The sequence below is a fragment of the Schistocerca serialis genome, chromosome 5 (genome assembly GCF_023864345.2).
Source record: "Schistocerca serialis cubense isolate TAMUIC-IGC-003099 chromosome 5, iqSchSeri2.2, whole genome shotgun sequence".
NCBI classification, from domain to species: domain Eukaryota; kingdom Metazoa; phylum Arthropoda; class Insecta; order Orthoptera; family Acrididae; genus Schistocerca; species Schistocerca serialis.
In genome coordinates, this window is record NC_064642.1 from 264,434,657 (window position 1) to 264,450,615 (window position 15,959).

General features: G+C 42.1%; 1 protein-coding gene across 3 annotated transcripts in view; it reads left to right on the forward strand.

The window, feature by feature from the left end:
• LOC126480907 (band 3 anion transport protein) overlaps positions 1-15,959 on the forward strand; it is a 603,907-nt gene that overhangs the window by 8,538 nt on the left and 579,410 nt on the right. Inside the window, exon 1 of one of the 3 annotated variants that reach the window (XM_050104309.1) lies at positions 369-414. The exons of the other annotated variants lie outside the window; for them this stretch is intronic. The gene's annotated coding sequence lies outside the window, so the exon portion shown is untranslated. Of the gene's footprint in view, positions 1-368; positions 415-15,959 lie in introns of those variants that run through there. 3 annotated transcript variants of the gene reach the window in all.

Below are 15,959 nucleotides of genomic sequence, written 5' to 3' on the forward strand. Positions count from 1 at the left end.
CGACAAATGGTAGACAAGCAGTAGATCGGAACTCGTTTCGTGTGAACGTACCACATTTGCAACGATCTATTGCACGCACGGACATTTGCGTCGACAGGTCGTTGCGTGTGGACGGGCCTGTAGAGACGCGGGAGTGGAGGTAACAGGACTAGGGCGGCTGCACTGCCTCCGTACGTGTTTGCGGCCGAGTGCGGTGGACGGCGGCACGCGACCCTCCCAGGTGTTTGGGTTCGGCAGATAAGCGCGCATTATCGGCGAGCGGGCAGCGCCGGCCGCGAAGCGCCGCGCGGGACGCCAGATAGTACGCCGCGCCGTGGCACAGTCAGTAGAGCGCGCGCCCACGCGGCAGCCGACGTGTCCAGCCGCGCGCATGTCACAGCCAGCCGCCGCCGCACCTGCACCGCGTCTGTCCACGTAAGTAGCCGGGCGGGCAAGTTCTGAGATGCGACTCCACTGCACCGCAATACAAAGGTTATAAAACAAGCGGCGTAAAAGCTGAGCGTGCTAGTTTTCCACAAAACTAACACCTGGAAATAAAGGACACGGCAGTCCACTTACGTCAGTTGTACGCGAGAGACAGCTGCATGTTGGACAGTTGGTACTATGAAAGGGAGATGATAGGGTAGCCGACTTGGACGAACAGCGTCGATACGCTTACCGCACAAAATGCATCATCCGGATCGGCAAATGTACAGACACACAGGAGACAGAATAGAAAAAGGTGCACGTTCCAGCTCCAGTCCTGCGAAATCTTGTGTAGATTGCACTGGTGCATGTGTGTCCAGTGCTGCGATGGCATTCAAGTCGCAAGTTGACATGACATACGTCGTGACAGTTGCCAGTAAACAGGGAGTCGGACAACGACAGATTTTTCAGATACTGTTTGTGTGGGCTGTTTAATATATGACAGCGATGTTGCCCTCTTTTCGGCATAAAATAAGATGGGTAGCACTCCAGAAACTTTCACGACATTTTTAAACGATGTAGGGACGTATATTGAGTTCACACTAGACTACTTCCGCTACTATCTGACGTGTTGGCTACAAAATTTCCCCTGCGTGGCTCCACTTTCTCCTACCCCCTTAACAATCTACTACAGTTAGGGAGTTCAATTGTACTTGCTTGTCCATATTTGCTGTTTTTACTGGACGCTCATCTTTCTATCCCGCGACAGCGTCACTCTGTAAAAATGGGTCTCTTATTATTACAATTATCTGAAACTATTACCTGCTCAAAAAATGTCATTTGGGTTTTCTTTGGAACTCTTGGGGAGTTATTCAGAATAAGGATCATAATTTTTATATAAGAATATACAACCTACAGTCGCAGGTTAACTTTATCGTTTGTCTAGGTTTCAACGTTAGTAATAACGTCTTCTTCAGAACCTGCAAAAAGTTAATATTGTAATGTGCTAGTAAATTATATTAGATATGGTCATCCTACAGGATGCAACGTGTAGTACTTACATAAAATATTATTTAAATGTTTGCCTAAAACAAGTCATGTCCTAACTCAACTTGATTTAGGTCATGGCTTGTTTTAGGAAAACATTTAAATAATATTTTATGTAAGTACTACACGTTGCATCCTGTAGGATGACCATATCTAATATAATTTACTAGCACATTACAATATTAACTTTTTGCAGGTTCTGAAGAAGACGTTATTACTAACGTTGAAACCTAGGTAAACGATAAAGTTAACCTGCAACTGTAGGCTGTATATTCTTATATAAACAATATCAGTTTCTGTCGCTGCATAAAATGTTAAAAATTATCATAATTTTTTTCGCAGTTTGGCAAATAATTTTTTTACAAGATTAAAATTTTTCCGAGTACTTATGTTTCTTTCGCGAAGTTCTGCAGAACTATTCAAATTTGGTACAGAGAACTCTACAACTAAAGTATATCTATCAATAACTCTGGAAAAATGTATATTTCTAGAAAGTCGAGTGCCAACTTCCCCAGACTCTCAATGTTCTTCAATGAAGTTTGATGTCGACATCAGTCCGCATACTTTTGATGCAAGGATAAGCCATAATCGAAGCTGCTCTGTTGCCGATTCGTCGGCTATCTAAAGATGTCAGGAAGCTCGGAGTAAGCATATCCGGTGTTCCCGAGACGATTTTACACGCAGATATTTCTGCGAGGAAACGAGCATGACTTATTTCATTCGCTTCTGACAGCTTCGGATCCACATATCTCCAAAACGTAGAAAATGACAATTGAAGAAGATAAGCAGATGCCACCTGGGGTAAGAGATTTTCTGTTATAACTGTCTCCCAGTGGACAAACCGACAGCGATCCTTCTGAAAGCGATAATAACAGAAGCGACGACTGTGGCTACGATTTCGTTTGAAAAATGCAAAACATCGAATAAAACATTTCAGCGCGGCAATTTTGAATTCTGATTCGTTATCAGCGACCTCAAAATACTTTATTCCCGAAGTTTTACTAGGCTTGGCTAAAATTGTAATTTTTTGATCCGCCATTTTGAACTTTGTAATTCCGATCCGTATTCCTAATCAGTGACCCAAAGAGCTTTATAAGAACACATTTCTGTAGCATTTTCTGTCCATTCTTCTATTATGTCCAGGTTTTGAAGCGAGTTGGCTCATTGTGAGGCACCATAACGCACCCTGTTGACCAATGTACGTTATCAAACGGAAGGAACAGGCTCAGGATGCCATTTCGAGATGCATTACAAACACATAATTGAGTATCGGTTGATGATTTCCAATTTAGCCTGGAAAGTAACAATAGATATGCATTTTGGGAACGAGATGCCAATCCTTCTAACAGTCATGAAAGTAATACCTTCAGACACTGTTTTCGCTATACCCTACATTTTGCAGATAATTATATAAATCCATATTGAACCACTATCAGCTGCTCTGGAATCTTTTATTATTGCCAGCAGTTTCGATTACTGCAAACCACCACCAGGCATTACATCTTTTCCAATCACAGTATATATCGATACCTACATAACGTTCCATTCCACATAATATGGTGCCAAACATCATTAAATATCAGAACTCAGTACATAAAGTGAACGTCGTTCGTCAGATCCAGTGCTTGTTGTTGGCTCAATGGATTCGCGAAACATTTTTTTTTATATGTTGACGTTGTGAAGAGCAGGATGGAATGTCGTGTCCATTATCTGAACAACATGACAACGTGCAACGTGGCAGAAACACCAGTTACCATCAGAGCAAAAACCTTTGTCCTGCTTCACCGCTCACCCACTTTCTCGAAGTCCTTTTCAGTAGCAAGGAACTGATTCCGGAGTAACCTCCTCCATTATATTGGAGAACTGAATAACATCTACAATTTAAAGGGATAGTTAATAACATATATACCGAAGCAATAATAATGACTACCATTGCCCCTATACGCTCTTGTTACCCCTCTACATCCTTCTGACCAACCAGATCTTCCTCATTTTCCAATGTTCTTAGTTGGTGCTGTCTCCTAAAATCTTCATTCCCTGGAACTCGCTATATCAGAAAATATCAATTTTTTACACCTATAAATGCTTTTATATCTGCCACTACTACTACTATTGCTACTAATACTACTGCTTCTGTTATTATTATTATTATTATTATTATTATTACTATTATTATTATCAGTAGCAGCAGCAGCAGAAGAAGTACTGCCAGTATTAACTTCATTAACTCTTAGTCAGTACTACTTATTCACATTCTCTATGCACACACACTCAAATCGTTTAATTACTGTTTCTCATTTTGAAATTGTTATTTATTAGGTAACTATAATGTAAGAAAAGGTACTGCATGTGTGAAATCCCAGTTCCGGTGTAAGAGAGGTCCTGAATGCCCTAATTTGATCAGGTTACATAAAAACATCAGTATATAATAATAAATATCGAAAAAGTGGCTTCGTGTTCCTGATGATGATTTGTAACGGTGTAAACTGATGACAATAATAAATGTATGGTACAGAACGATTTCCAACAATGTCAGTGTCTGTGATGATGCATTGTCAGGTAAACAAACACACATCGATTCGTTCTACATGCAACTCCGATTGCGTAGGTCTATGCAGTGCTGAAATCGGTATTTCTATTCCATGTGATTAGGTCAGTGTGACAGATGATGGCTTCAACTAGATGACAATGCTCAATATGTTCAACTTCAAACGTTCACCGTGCGGAGCAGCCAGCTGGATCTCCAGCCTGAATCCTGTCAAGAAAACTGTTGCGCCGACATGTGTCTTCCCAAACTATCGTTACTTGTGTGATTTTTCCTCTATATTTACTTTTTTTAGCTGCTTAAACGTAGTTATGCTCGAGATGTTGATATCCACTTGACAGTTTAGTAGTTAACGCGGTACTTTAGGACTAAATTGCTATACTTGAAGAAAATCAGTAACGAGATTGTTTTCTAACAGCATCATTTACGCCAAGGCGCCTGCCAGGGTCTCATTCATCTTCAGTCTTCTTCAGTATAACATTTTTATTTATTGTATTTTATATGCTGTAGCTGCCGTTTGTTACGTAATTTGGAGCTCCTTTATCCAGATACAAAGAACTAACGCTTTTTTGTTCACCAATACACTGCTGCAGCGCAATATTCGCCGTATAGAATCAGTGAGAGTGAACTTAAAAGTGTTTGTGCTATGTAAATAAATGGAGATATGAAGCTACAAATTACAGAACAAAATGCAGCTGCAGCGTTTAAAATGCACTCCGCAAACGCATAATACTGACGAAGATGTAAATGTGTTTCGCCAACTGAGAATTGTTAAAACTATTAAACGCGTCTTGGTATAAATAAAGCTGTATAAAAAAATGGATAGTTGCTGCATTTATTCAGTGAACGGACACGGCATTCAACCTCCATTAATACAAACAAATTGGTTATTTACTCTTAAATGAATGCCAATTTGGGAATGAGATTAGGAAATGAGACGAAAGGTAGATGAGATTTTGTATGTGGGCAACAAAATAACTGAAGTTTACCAAAGCTGAGAGGATGCAATATACAGACAATAGCAAGAAAAATGTTTCTGGAAAAATTGAATGCATTAACGTCTAATATAACGTCGAGTGTTATCAAGTATTTTCTGGAATTATTATAGTTAGTGCAGCCCCTTACGGAAGTGAAATGTAGACGATAAACAGTTTAGGCAATAATAGAAGCTTTTGAAATTCTGAGCTACAGAACAATGAGGGGGATTAGAGAAGCGGATATGATAACAAATAAAGAGTTACCGAAACGATTGAGGATTAAAGATACTGATTGCACAACACGACTAAAAGAAGGAATTGGTTCGTAAGACACATCCTGAGGCGTCAAGAAATAGTCAGTTTAACAGTGGATGGAAATGTGTTGCGGTAAAAATTATAGAGAAGGACCAAGGCTCGACTACAGTTAAATAGTTTAAATGGCTTTAGGTTGTAGTAGTTATGCAGAGATGAAGAGGCTTACATGGGACAGAATAGCGTTGAGATCTGCATCACACTAGTCTTCGGAATTGAGACAGTCACAACAACAACAATAACAATAATTAAATGTAACATAAATGTTGCTAAAACTCACTGAAATAGCATTTTGTACAATGTTGGTTTTTGAAGGAAAGAAATTTTTAGATATCGAATATAGATTTAAGTGTTAGGAAGTCTTTTCTGAAGGTATTTGTCTGAAGTGTAGCCGCGTGCGGGAGTGAAACATAGACGTAAAACAGTTTAGACAAAATGAGAATAGAAGCTTTCGAAATGTGGTGCTACAGAAGACTGTGAAAGATTGGATGAGTATATCAAGTAACTAATGAGAAGGTACTGAACAGAAATAGAGAGGCACGAAGTTTGTAGCACATGGAAGGCATCGGCTAATAAGACATGAAGGGATCATCAAGTTAGTATGTTTGTGTATGGGGGGGGGGGGGGAGGGGGTAAAAATCATAGAGGTAGACCAAGAGATGAATGAAGAAAGCAGATTCAGAAGGATATAGGTTGCAGTAATTATTCGGGGATAAAGAGGCTCGCACAGGATAGAGTAGTATGGAGAGCTGCACCAAACTAGTCTTCGGACTGAAGACCACAACACGCTTTGAAAACGAGCAACAATTAATTTTGGGAAAATGCGCTATATTCAGTTTGGTACAACAAATAGAGTCATACTGGCGCATGAACAGGAGACATTAAACCGGGCAGCAAGGTCCAAATTTCAGGTGTTCACACTGATGAAAATTTGAATTGGAAGAAGCATATTACTGAGATGTTCAAACAATTGAGTTACTTTTGCTCTTCGTGTAATTTCTAATCTTGGAAGCAACGAATCAGTCTAAAAAATGGTTCAAATGGCTCTGAGCACTATGGGACTTAACTTCTAAGGTCATCAGTCCCCTAGAACTTAGAACTACTTAAACCTAACTAACCTAAGGACATCACACACATCCATGCCCGAGGCAGGATTCGAACCTGCGACCGTAGCGGTCGCGCGGTTCCAGACTGTAGCGCCTAGAACCGCTCGGCGACCCCGGCCGGCCGAATCAGTCTCCAGAGATATTCTGCATATCAGATGAATTCGCAATTGCGAATAATGACTGCCATTAGTTGTAGAATGGAATGATGACAATGAAAATTTGTGCCGGATCGGGACTCGAACCCAGATTTCCCGCTTATCGCGAGCGGTCCCCATACAGTTTGGCTATCCGTGCATGACTCACGGCCAGACCCAAACTTCCACAAGTCATCAACCATACGTCTACGATCTGTACTCGCACATCCACTATGTGTATTGCCGTACACATCAGACGTCGTGTTTCAAAGTCGCATGCCCGGTATCGCAGATAAATACGATATTGCAGTGTCGTTACTATATTGATGATGTCGCACTGCGACGACAACAGACGTTAAATACATCAGATGAATTCGCAATTGCCTTCGACTCCGAAAGCCCATATCGCTGATGTTTCGTTGAATGATTCACACGCTGACACTTTTTGATGGTTCAGCGTTAAAATCTGCAGTAGTTTGCGGAAGGGTTGCACTTCTGTCACGTTGAACGATTCTCTTCAGGCGTCGTTGGTCCCGCTCTTGCAGGATCATTTTCCGGCCGCAGTGAAGTCGGATATTTCATGTTATACTGGATTCCTTATATTCAAGGTACACTCGTGAAATGATCGAACGGGAAAATCCCCACGTCATCGCTACCTCGGAGATGTGCCCCATCGCTCGCGCGCCGACTATACCACGTTCAAATTCACTTAAATCTTGACAATGTGCCGTTGTAGCAGCAGTAAGCGAGCTAACAAGTGCGTCAGACACTTGTTGTCTTTTACAGGGTGGTCCACTGATCGTGACCGGGCCAAATATCTCACGAAATAAGCGCCGAATGAAAAAACTACAAAGGAAGAAACTTGTCTAGCTTGAAGGGGGAAACCAGATGGCGCTATGGTTGGCCCGCTAGATGGCGCTGCCATATGTCAAACGGATATCAACTGCGTTTTTTAAAAATAGGAACCCCCATTCTTTAATACATATTCGTGTAGTACGTTAAGAAATATGAATGTTTTAGTTGGACCACTTTTTTCGCTTTGTGATAGACAGCGCTGTAATAGTCACAAACATATGGCTCACAATTTTAGACGAAAAGTTGGTAAAAGGTAGGTTTTTAAAATTAAAATACAGAACGTAGGTACATTTGAAAATTTTATTTACATCTACATCTACATCTACATTGATACTCCGCAAGCCACCCAACGGTGTGTGGCGGAGGGCACTTTACGTGCCACTGTCATTACCTCCCTTTCCTGTTCCAGTCGCGTATGGTTCGCGGGAAGAACGACTGTCTGAAAGCCTCCGTGCGCGCTCTAATCTCTCTAATTTTACATTCGTGATCTCCTCGGGAGGTATAAGTAGGGGGAAGCAATATATTCGATACCTCATCCCGAAACGCACCCTATCGATACCTGGCGAGCAAGCTACATCGCGATGCAGAGCGCCTCTCTTGCAGAGTCTGCCACTTGAGTTTATTAAACATCTCCGTAACGCTATCACGGTTACCAAATAACCCTGTGACGAAACGCGCCGCTCTTCTTTGGATCTTCTCTATCTCCTCCGTCAGACCGATCTGGTACGGATCCCACACTGATGAGCAATACTCAAGTATAGGTCGAACGAGTGTTTTGTAAGCCACCTCCTTTGTTGATGGACTACATTTTCTAAGCACTCTCCCAATGAATCTCAACCTGGTACCCGCCTTACCAACAATTAATTTTATATGATCATTCCACTTCAAATCGTTCCGCACGCATACTCCCAGATATTTTACAGAAGTAACTGCTACCAGTGTTTGTTCCGCTATCATATAATCATACAATAAAGGATCCTTCTTTCTATGTATTCGCAATACATTACATTTGTCTATGTTAAGGGTCAGTTGCCACTCCCTGCACCAAGTGCCTATCCGCTGCAGATCGTCCTGCATTTCGCTACAATTTTCTAATGCTGCAACTTCTCTGTATACTACAGCACCATCCGCGAAAAGCCGCATGGAACTTCCGACACTATCTACTAAGTCATTTATATATATTGTGAAAAGCAATGGTCCCATAACACTCCCCTGTGGCACGCCAGAGGTTACTTTAACGTCTGTAGACGTCTCTCCATTGATTTCGGTTGTTCCAATGTGACACATGTACCTTTGTGAACTTATCATTTCTGAGAACGCATGCTGTTACAGTGTGATTACCTGTAATTACCACATTAATACAATAAATGCTCAAAATGATGCCCGTCAACCTCAGTGCATTTGGCAATACGTGTAGCGACATTCCTCTCAACAGCGAGTAGTTCGCCTTCCGTAATGTTGGCACATGCATTGACAGTGCGCTGACTCATGTTGTCAGGCGTTGTCGGTGGATCACGATAGCAAATATCCTTCAAGTTTCCCCTCACAAAGAAATCCGGGGACGTCAGATCCGGTGAACTTGCGAGCCATTGTATGGTGCTTCAACGACCAATCCACCTGTCATGAAATATGCTATTCGATACCGCTTCAACTGCACGCGAGCTATCTGCTGGACATCCATCATGTTGGAAGTATATCGCCGTTGTCATGCAGTGAAACATCTTGTAGTAACATCGATAGGACATTACGTAGGAAATCAGCATACATTGCACCATTTAGATTTCCATCGATAAAATGGGGGCCAATTACCCTTCCTCCCATAATGCCGCACCATACATTAACCCGCCAAGGTCGCTGATGTTCTACATGTCCCAGCCATCGTGGATTTTCCGTTGCCCAACAGTGCATATTATGCCGGTTTACGTTACCGCTGTTGGTGAATGACGCTTCGTCGCTAAATAGAACGCGTGCAAAAAATCTGTCATCATCCCGTAATTTCTGTTGTGCCCGGTGGCAGCACTGTACACGACGTTCAAAGTCTTCGCCGTGCAATTCCTGGTGCATAGAAATATGGTACGGGTGCAATCGATGTTGATGTAGCATTCTCAACACCGACGTTTTTGAGATTCCCGATTCTCGCGCAATTTGTCTGCTACTGATGTGCAGATTAGCCGCGACAGCAGCTAAAACACTTACTTGGGCATCATCATTTGTTGCAGATCGTGGTTGACGTTTCACACGTGGCTGAACACTTTCTGTTTCTATCCGGCGAACGGTCCGTACACTTGGATGATGTCGTCCAGGATACCGAGCAGCATACGTAGCACACGCCCGTTGGGTATTTTGATCACAATAGCCATACATCGATATCGACCTTTTCCGCAATGGGTAAACGGTCCATTTTAACACGGGTAATGTATCACGAAGGAAATAGCGTCCTCACTGGGGGAAGTTAAGTGACACCAAGTACTTATACGTTTGTGACTATTACAGTGTCATCTATCACAAAGCGAAAAAAGTGGTCCTACTAAAACATACATATTTCTCTACGTACTACATGAATATGTAATAAAAATAGGGGTTCCTATTTTTAAAAAACGCAGCTGATATCCGTTTGACTATGGCAGGGCTATCTAGCGGGCCAACCATAGCGCCATCTGGTTTCCCCCTTCAAGCTAGACGAGTTTCGTTTTTTTCGTTTGATGCTTATTTCGTGAGATATTTGTCCCGGTCACTATCAATGGACCACCCTGTATAGGCGGTGCAGACCGCAGCGCCGTATTTTGCCCGTTTACATATCTCTGTATTTGAATACGCACGCCTGTACCAGTTTCTTTGGCGCTTCAGAGCGTGAAAATATAGTTTTATTTAGCTGATTATCTCGTAGGATTCCACCCCCCACCTGCTCTCGACTGTGGTGTCACCTTTGCCGACTTTTTCGTGCTGTGTTCTAGTGCCTATTCAGTGTTGTGTTGCGAACAGAAACCATGCTGTCGCTGGGTGTGAATTTTATATACTTTGCGAACAGAATCCAGACTGTCGCCGTGTTTTTTTAACTGTCTCTTGTTTTCCCTGTCTGCTCCGTATGTATTTTTATTCGCTTCATCATCCCTCTGTTGCTTGTTTTTAATTTCCCCATTTTCTTTTCACCTTGTTACTCACTAAGTCCCCGATTTTATCGCCTGTTTTTTATTATTATTTATTCTCCTGCTCTTTGTCAGAAAATCTGTAGGCTGCAGAGCGGCGTCCTAAGCTGCTGCCAGCCCGCCCCCTTTGGGGGGAATTGAAATTCAATAAAGAAAAAAAAAAAAAAAAAGTAGGATTCCTAATGTATCACGAGCTTGATTACATTACAACATATAGCGCACACGTTAATGTAAAAGTTGACCGCCGATTTAAAAGAAAAGAAGTCGAGCTATATAATTATTGGAACTGGGTTGAGATAGAGCAAGATTACAGCAAGGGGTGCAATACCTCCATTCTGTGCATACCACTCGTCTTCAGGTTACTAGTTGGAAACCGTGACTGTGTGGAACAATTATTTATTTGCATTTTCTGCTGGCTGTCTGACTGTCACTTTTTTGTTTTATGTTTAATTTAACATTTTTACTGCATTCAGAGCATGTTCTGCACATCTTCTGGCATTTATACGTACAGAAAATTGTTACTTAAAAATAAAATGTCTGAAACGAAATTAATGGAGAACTATGTGTTTGTTGTTCGCTACCGATGAGGCTCTTGGGGTGTTTGAAGGGGGTTTGTGGAGCAGCGGTTGGCCAGAAACTGATGCCCAGTGATGACTTCTGCTGGTATGCACCTGTGTCTCATTGTTTATTATTTCTGACGCCACAGCCTATGTGGGATGTAGATATTTTTGCATCAGTTGGTATGGTGAGCAAATCGTATATCACACTTTTCCTCTTCGAGTTAGTGGGAAAGCAGCTTAAACCAGCCTTCCGAGTCCGACAGCCAGCCCTTCTCTTTCTCGTCATTTAACTCCAGTACATTATTGTAAAACTGGTGGTATTTAACAGCTCCGTCCTTCGGAATAAGTTTTTGAAGTTTTGTGGCAGATTAAAACAGTATGTAGGACCGGTGCACGAACCTGGGACCTTTGCCTTTCTTGGGCAAGGCTCTACAAACTGAGCTATCGAAGCACAATCCACAGCCGACCCACACGGGTCTACTTCCGCCAGTACATCTCATACCTCAAATTCGTGATTTGTGCTGGAATAGCCCATTCGTTTGAGCATTTATTCACGAAACGCGAAGGTCTCAGTTTCGTGTCCCGGCCCGGCAACCAGTTTTAGTCTGCCAGGAAGTTATAAACTAGAGCACACCCCACTGCAGAGAGATAATTCATTCCGCATTATGGAGATTGTTGTTGTTGTTGTCTTCAGTCCTGAGACTGGTTTGATGCAGCTCTCCATGCTACTCTATCCTGTGCAAGCTTCTTCATCTCCCAGTACTTACTGCAACCTACATCCTTCTGAATCTGCTTAGTGTATTCATCTCTCGGTCTCCCTCTACGATATTTACCCTCCGCGCTGCCCTCCAATGCTAAATTTGTGATCCCTTGATGCCTCAGAACATGTCCTACCAACCGGTCCCTTCTTCTTGTCTGGTTGTGCCACAAACTCCTCTTCTCTCCAGTCCTATTCAGTACCTCCTCATTAGTTATGTGATCTACCCATCTAATCTTCAGCATTCTTCTGTAGCACCACATTTCGAAAGCTTCTATTCTCTTCTTGTTCAAACTATTTATCGTCCATGTTTCACTTCCATACATGGCTACACTCCATACAAATACTTTCAGAAACTACTTCCTGACACTTAAATCCATATTTGATGTTAACAAATTTCTCTTCTTCAGAAACGCTTTCCTTGCCATTGCCAGTCTATATTTTATATCCTCTCTACTTCGACCATCATCAGTTATTTTGCTCCCCAAATAGCAAATCTCCTTTACTACTTTGAGTGTCTCATTTCCTAATCTAATTCCCTCAGCATCACCCGATTTAATTCGGATACATTCCATTATCCTCGTTTTACTTTTGTTGATGTTCATCTTATATCCTCCTTTCAAGACACTGTCCATTCCGTTCAACTGCTCTTCCAAGTCCTTTGCTGACTCTGACAGAATTACTATGTCATCGGCGACCCTCAACGTTTTTATTTCTTCTCCATGGACTTTAATATCTACTCCGAATTTTTCTTTTGTTTCCTTTACTGCTTGCTCAGTATACAGATTGAGTAACATCGGGGATAGGTTACAACCCTGTCTCACTCCCTTCCCAACCACTGCTTCCCTTTCATGCCCCTCAACTCTTATAACTGCCATCTGGTTTCTGTACAAATTGTAAATAGCCTTTCGCTCCCTGTATTTTACCCCTGCCACCTTTAGAATTTGAAACAGAGTATTCCAGTCAACATTGTCAAAAGCTTTCTCTAAGTCCACAAATGCTAGAAATGTAGGTTTGCCTTTCCTTAATCTATTTTCTAAGATAAGTCGTAGGGTCAGTATTGCCTCACGTGTTCCAACATTTCTGCAGAATCCAAACTGATCTTCGCCGAGGTCGGCTTCTACCAGTTTTCCATTCGTCTCTAAAGAATTCGGGTTAGTATTTTGCAGCTGTGACTTATTAAACTGATAGTCCGGTAATTTTCACATCTGTCAACACCTGCTTTCTTTGGGATTGGGATTATTATATTCTTCTTGAAGTCTGAGAGTATTTCGCCTGTCTCATACATCTTCCTCACCAGATGGTAGAGTTTTGTCAGGACTGGCTCTCCCAAGGCCGTCAGTAGTTCTAATGGAATGTTGTTTACTCCCGGGGCCTTGTTTCGACTCAGGTCTTTCAGTGCTCTGTCAAACTCTTCACGCAATATTGTATCTCCCATTTCATCTTCATCTACATCCTCTTCCATTTCCATAATATTGTCCTCAAGTACATCGCCCTTGTATAGACCCTCTATATACTCCTTCCACCTTTCTGCTTTCCATTCTTGGCTTAGCACTGGGTTTCCATCTGAGCTCTTGATATTCATACAAGTGGCTCTCTTTTCTCCAAAGGTCTCTTTAATTTTCCTGTAGGCAGTATCTATCTTACCCCTAGTCAGATAAGCCTCTACATCCTTACATTTGTCCTCTAGCCATCCCTGCTTAGCCATTTTGCACTTCCTGTCAATCTCATTTTTGAGACGTTTGTATTCCCTTTTGCCTGCTTCATTTACTGCATTTTTGTATTTTCTCCTTTCATCAATTAAATTCAGTATTTCTTCTGTTATCCAAGGATTTCTACTAGGCCTCGTCTTTTTATCTACTTGATCCTCTGGTGCCTTCACTATTTCATTCCCCAAAGCTACTCATTCTTCTTCTACTGCATTTCTTTCCCCCATTCCTTTCAATTGTTCCCTTATGCTCTCCATGAAACTCTGTACAACCTCTGGTTTAGTCAGTTTATCCAGGTCCCATCTCCTTAAATTCCCACCTTTTTTCTGTACAACCTCTGGTTTAGTCAGTTTATCCAGGTCCCATCTCCTTAAATTCCCACCTTTTTTCAGTTTCTTCAGTTTTAATCTACAGTTCATAACCAATAGATTGTGGTCAGAGTCCACATCTGCCCCTGGAAATGTCTTACAATTTAAGACCTGGTTCCTAAATCTCTGTCTTACCATTATATAATCTATCTGAAACCTGTCAGTATCTCCAGGCTTCTTCCATGTATACAACCTTCTTTTATGATTCTTGAACCAAGTGTTAGCTATGATTAAGTTATGCTCTGTGCAAAATTCTACCAGACGGCTTCCTCTTTCATTTCTGTCCCCCAAACCATATTCACCCACTGTGTTTCCTTCTCTCCCTTTTCCTACTGTCGAATTCCAGTCACCCATGACTATTAAATTTTCGTCTCCCTTCACTACCTGAATAATTTCTTTTATCTCATCATACATTTCATCAATTTCTTCATCATCTGCAGAGCTAGTTGGCATATAAACTTGTAGTAATGTAGTAGGCGTGGGCTTCGTGTCTGTCTTGGTCACAATAATGCGTTCACTATGCTGTTTGTAGTAGCTTACCCGCATTCCTATTTTTTTTGTTCATTATGAAACCTACTCCTACATTACCCCTATTTGATTTTGTATTTATAACCCTGTATTCACCTGACGAAAAGTCTTGTTCCTCCTGCCACCGAACCTTGGTTCCCTTTTTAAATTTTCTAACCTACCTGCCCGATTAAGGGATCTGACATTCCACGCTCCGATCCGTATAACGCCAGTTTTCTTTCTGTTGATAACGACGTCCTCTTGAGTAGTCCCCGCCCGGAGATCCGAATGGGGGACTATTTTACCTCCGGAATATTTTACCCAAGAGGACGCCATCATCATTTAATCATACAGTAAAGCTGCATGCCCTCGGGAAAAATTACGGCTGTAGTTTCCCCTTGCTTTCAGCCGTTCGCAGTACCACAACAGCAAGGCCGTTTTGGTTAGTGTTACAAGGCCAGATCAGTCAATCATCCAGACTGTTGCCCCTGCAACTACTGAAAAGGCTGCTGCCCCTCTTCAGGAACCACACGTTTGTCTGGCCTCTCAACAGATACCCCTCCGTTGTGGTTGCACCTACGGTACGGCCATCTGTATCGCTGAGGCACGCAAGCCTCCCCACCAACGGCAAGATCCATGGTTTATGGGGGGCGGGGGGTTATGGAGATACTGAGTGTAATAGAGATTGTTTTGAAAAAAGGAAAGATATCAGTATTAGCTACAAGAAATCCGTAGTACACTACTGCACCGAGCGAAGTGGAGCAGTCGTTAGCACAGTGGACTCACATTCAAGAGGACGGCGGTTCAAATCCCTGTCCTACAATCCAGTTCAGGTTTTCCGTAATTTCCCTTAATCGTTCCAGGCAAATGCTAGGATGGTTCCTTTGAAAAGGGCACCGCCGAGTTCCTCCCCGATCCTTTCGGAATCCGCGCTGATACGTCAACAGTTCTGTGTAGAGTTCCATATGCTTTGTTGACGACCAGTCTGCTGCGTATTTTCTTGTCATTGAAATGAGTCGCACGAGATAAAGCCTATGTAACCAACAGGAGATACCTTCCGTCCTTCAGTTTCCGAAGTCTTTAATATGTTCATGTCGCATTAACTTGTTGATCGTGTGTCTCAATTAAAACTTCGACGTTAAGATAGCATTGCCAGTCGAGTGGCGCATATATGACACTGCATTTTATCAGTTTTGTTCATAAGAAAATATTAATTATCTAAGGTCTCGTTGCAGGGTTTATGGATAGCGCACAGTGAATAACTTTGCACAACTCACAATGCGAGGCATGTGAGGAGAGAAGAGAGGTTAATGAGTAACGTTCCATATGTATGTAATTAGCAACAGGGCGGAATGTCGACTAAATAAGAATGAGACAGGGAGTCGTTGTAACCTCTTTGAAAAGATCACTGCCGTATGCACATGAAATTATCTACAGAACCTACACAAAATAAACAAAAGGATTTCTGGACGTGGATTCGTAGCTCACTCCTTCTGAACGCAAATCGATTCTCGCAACTACTGCCTTAGGT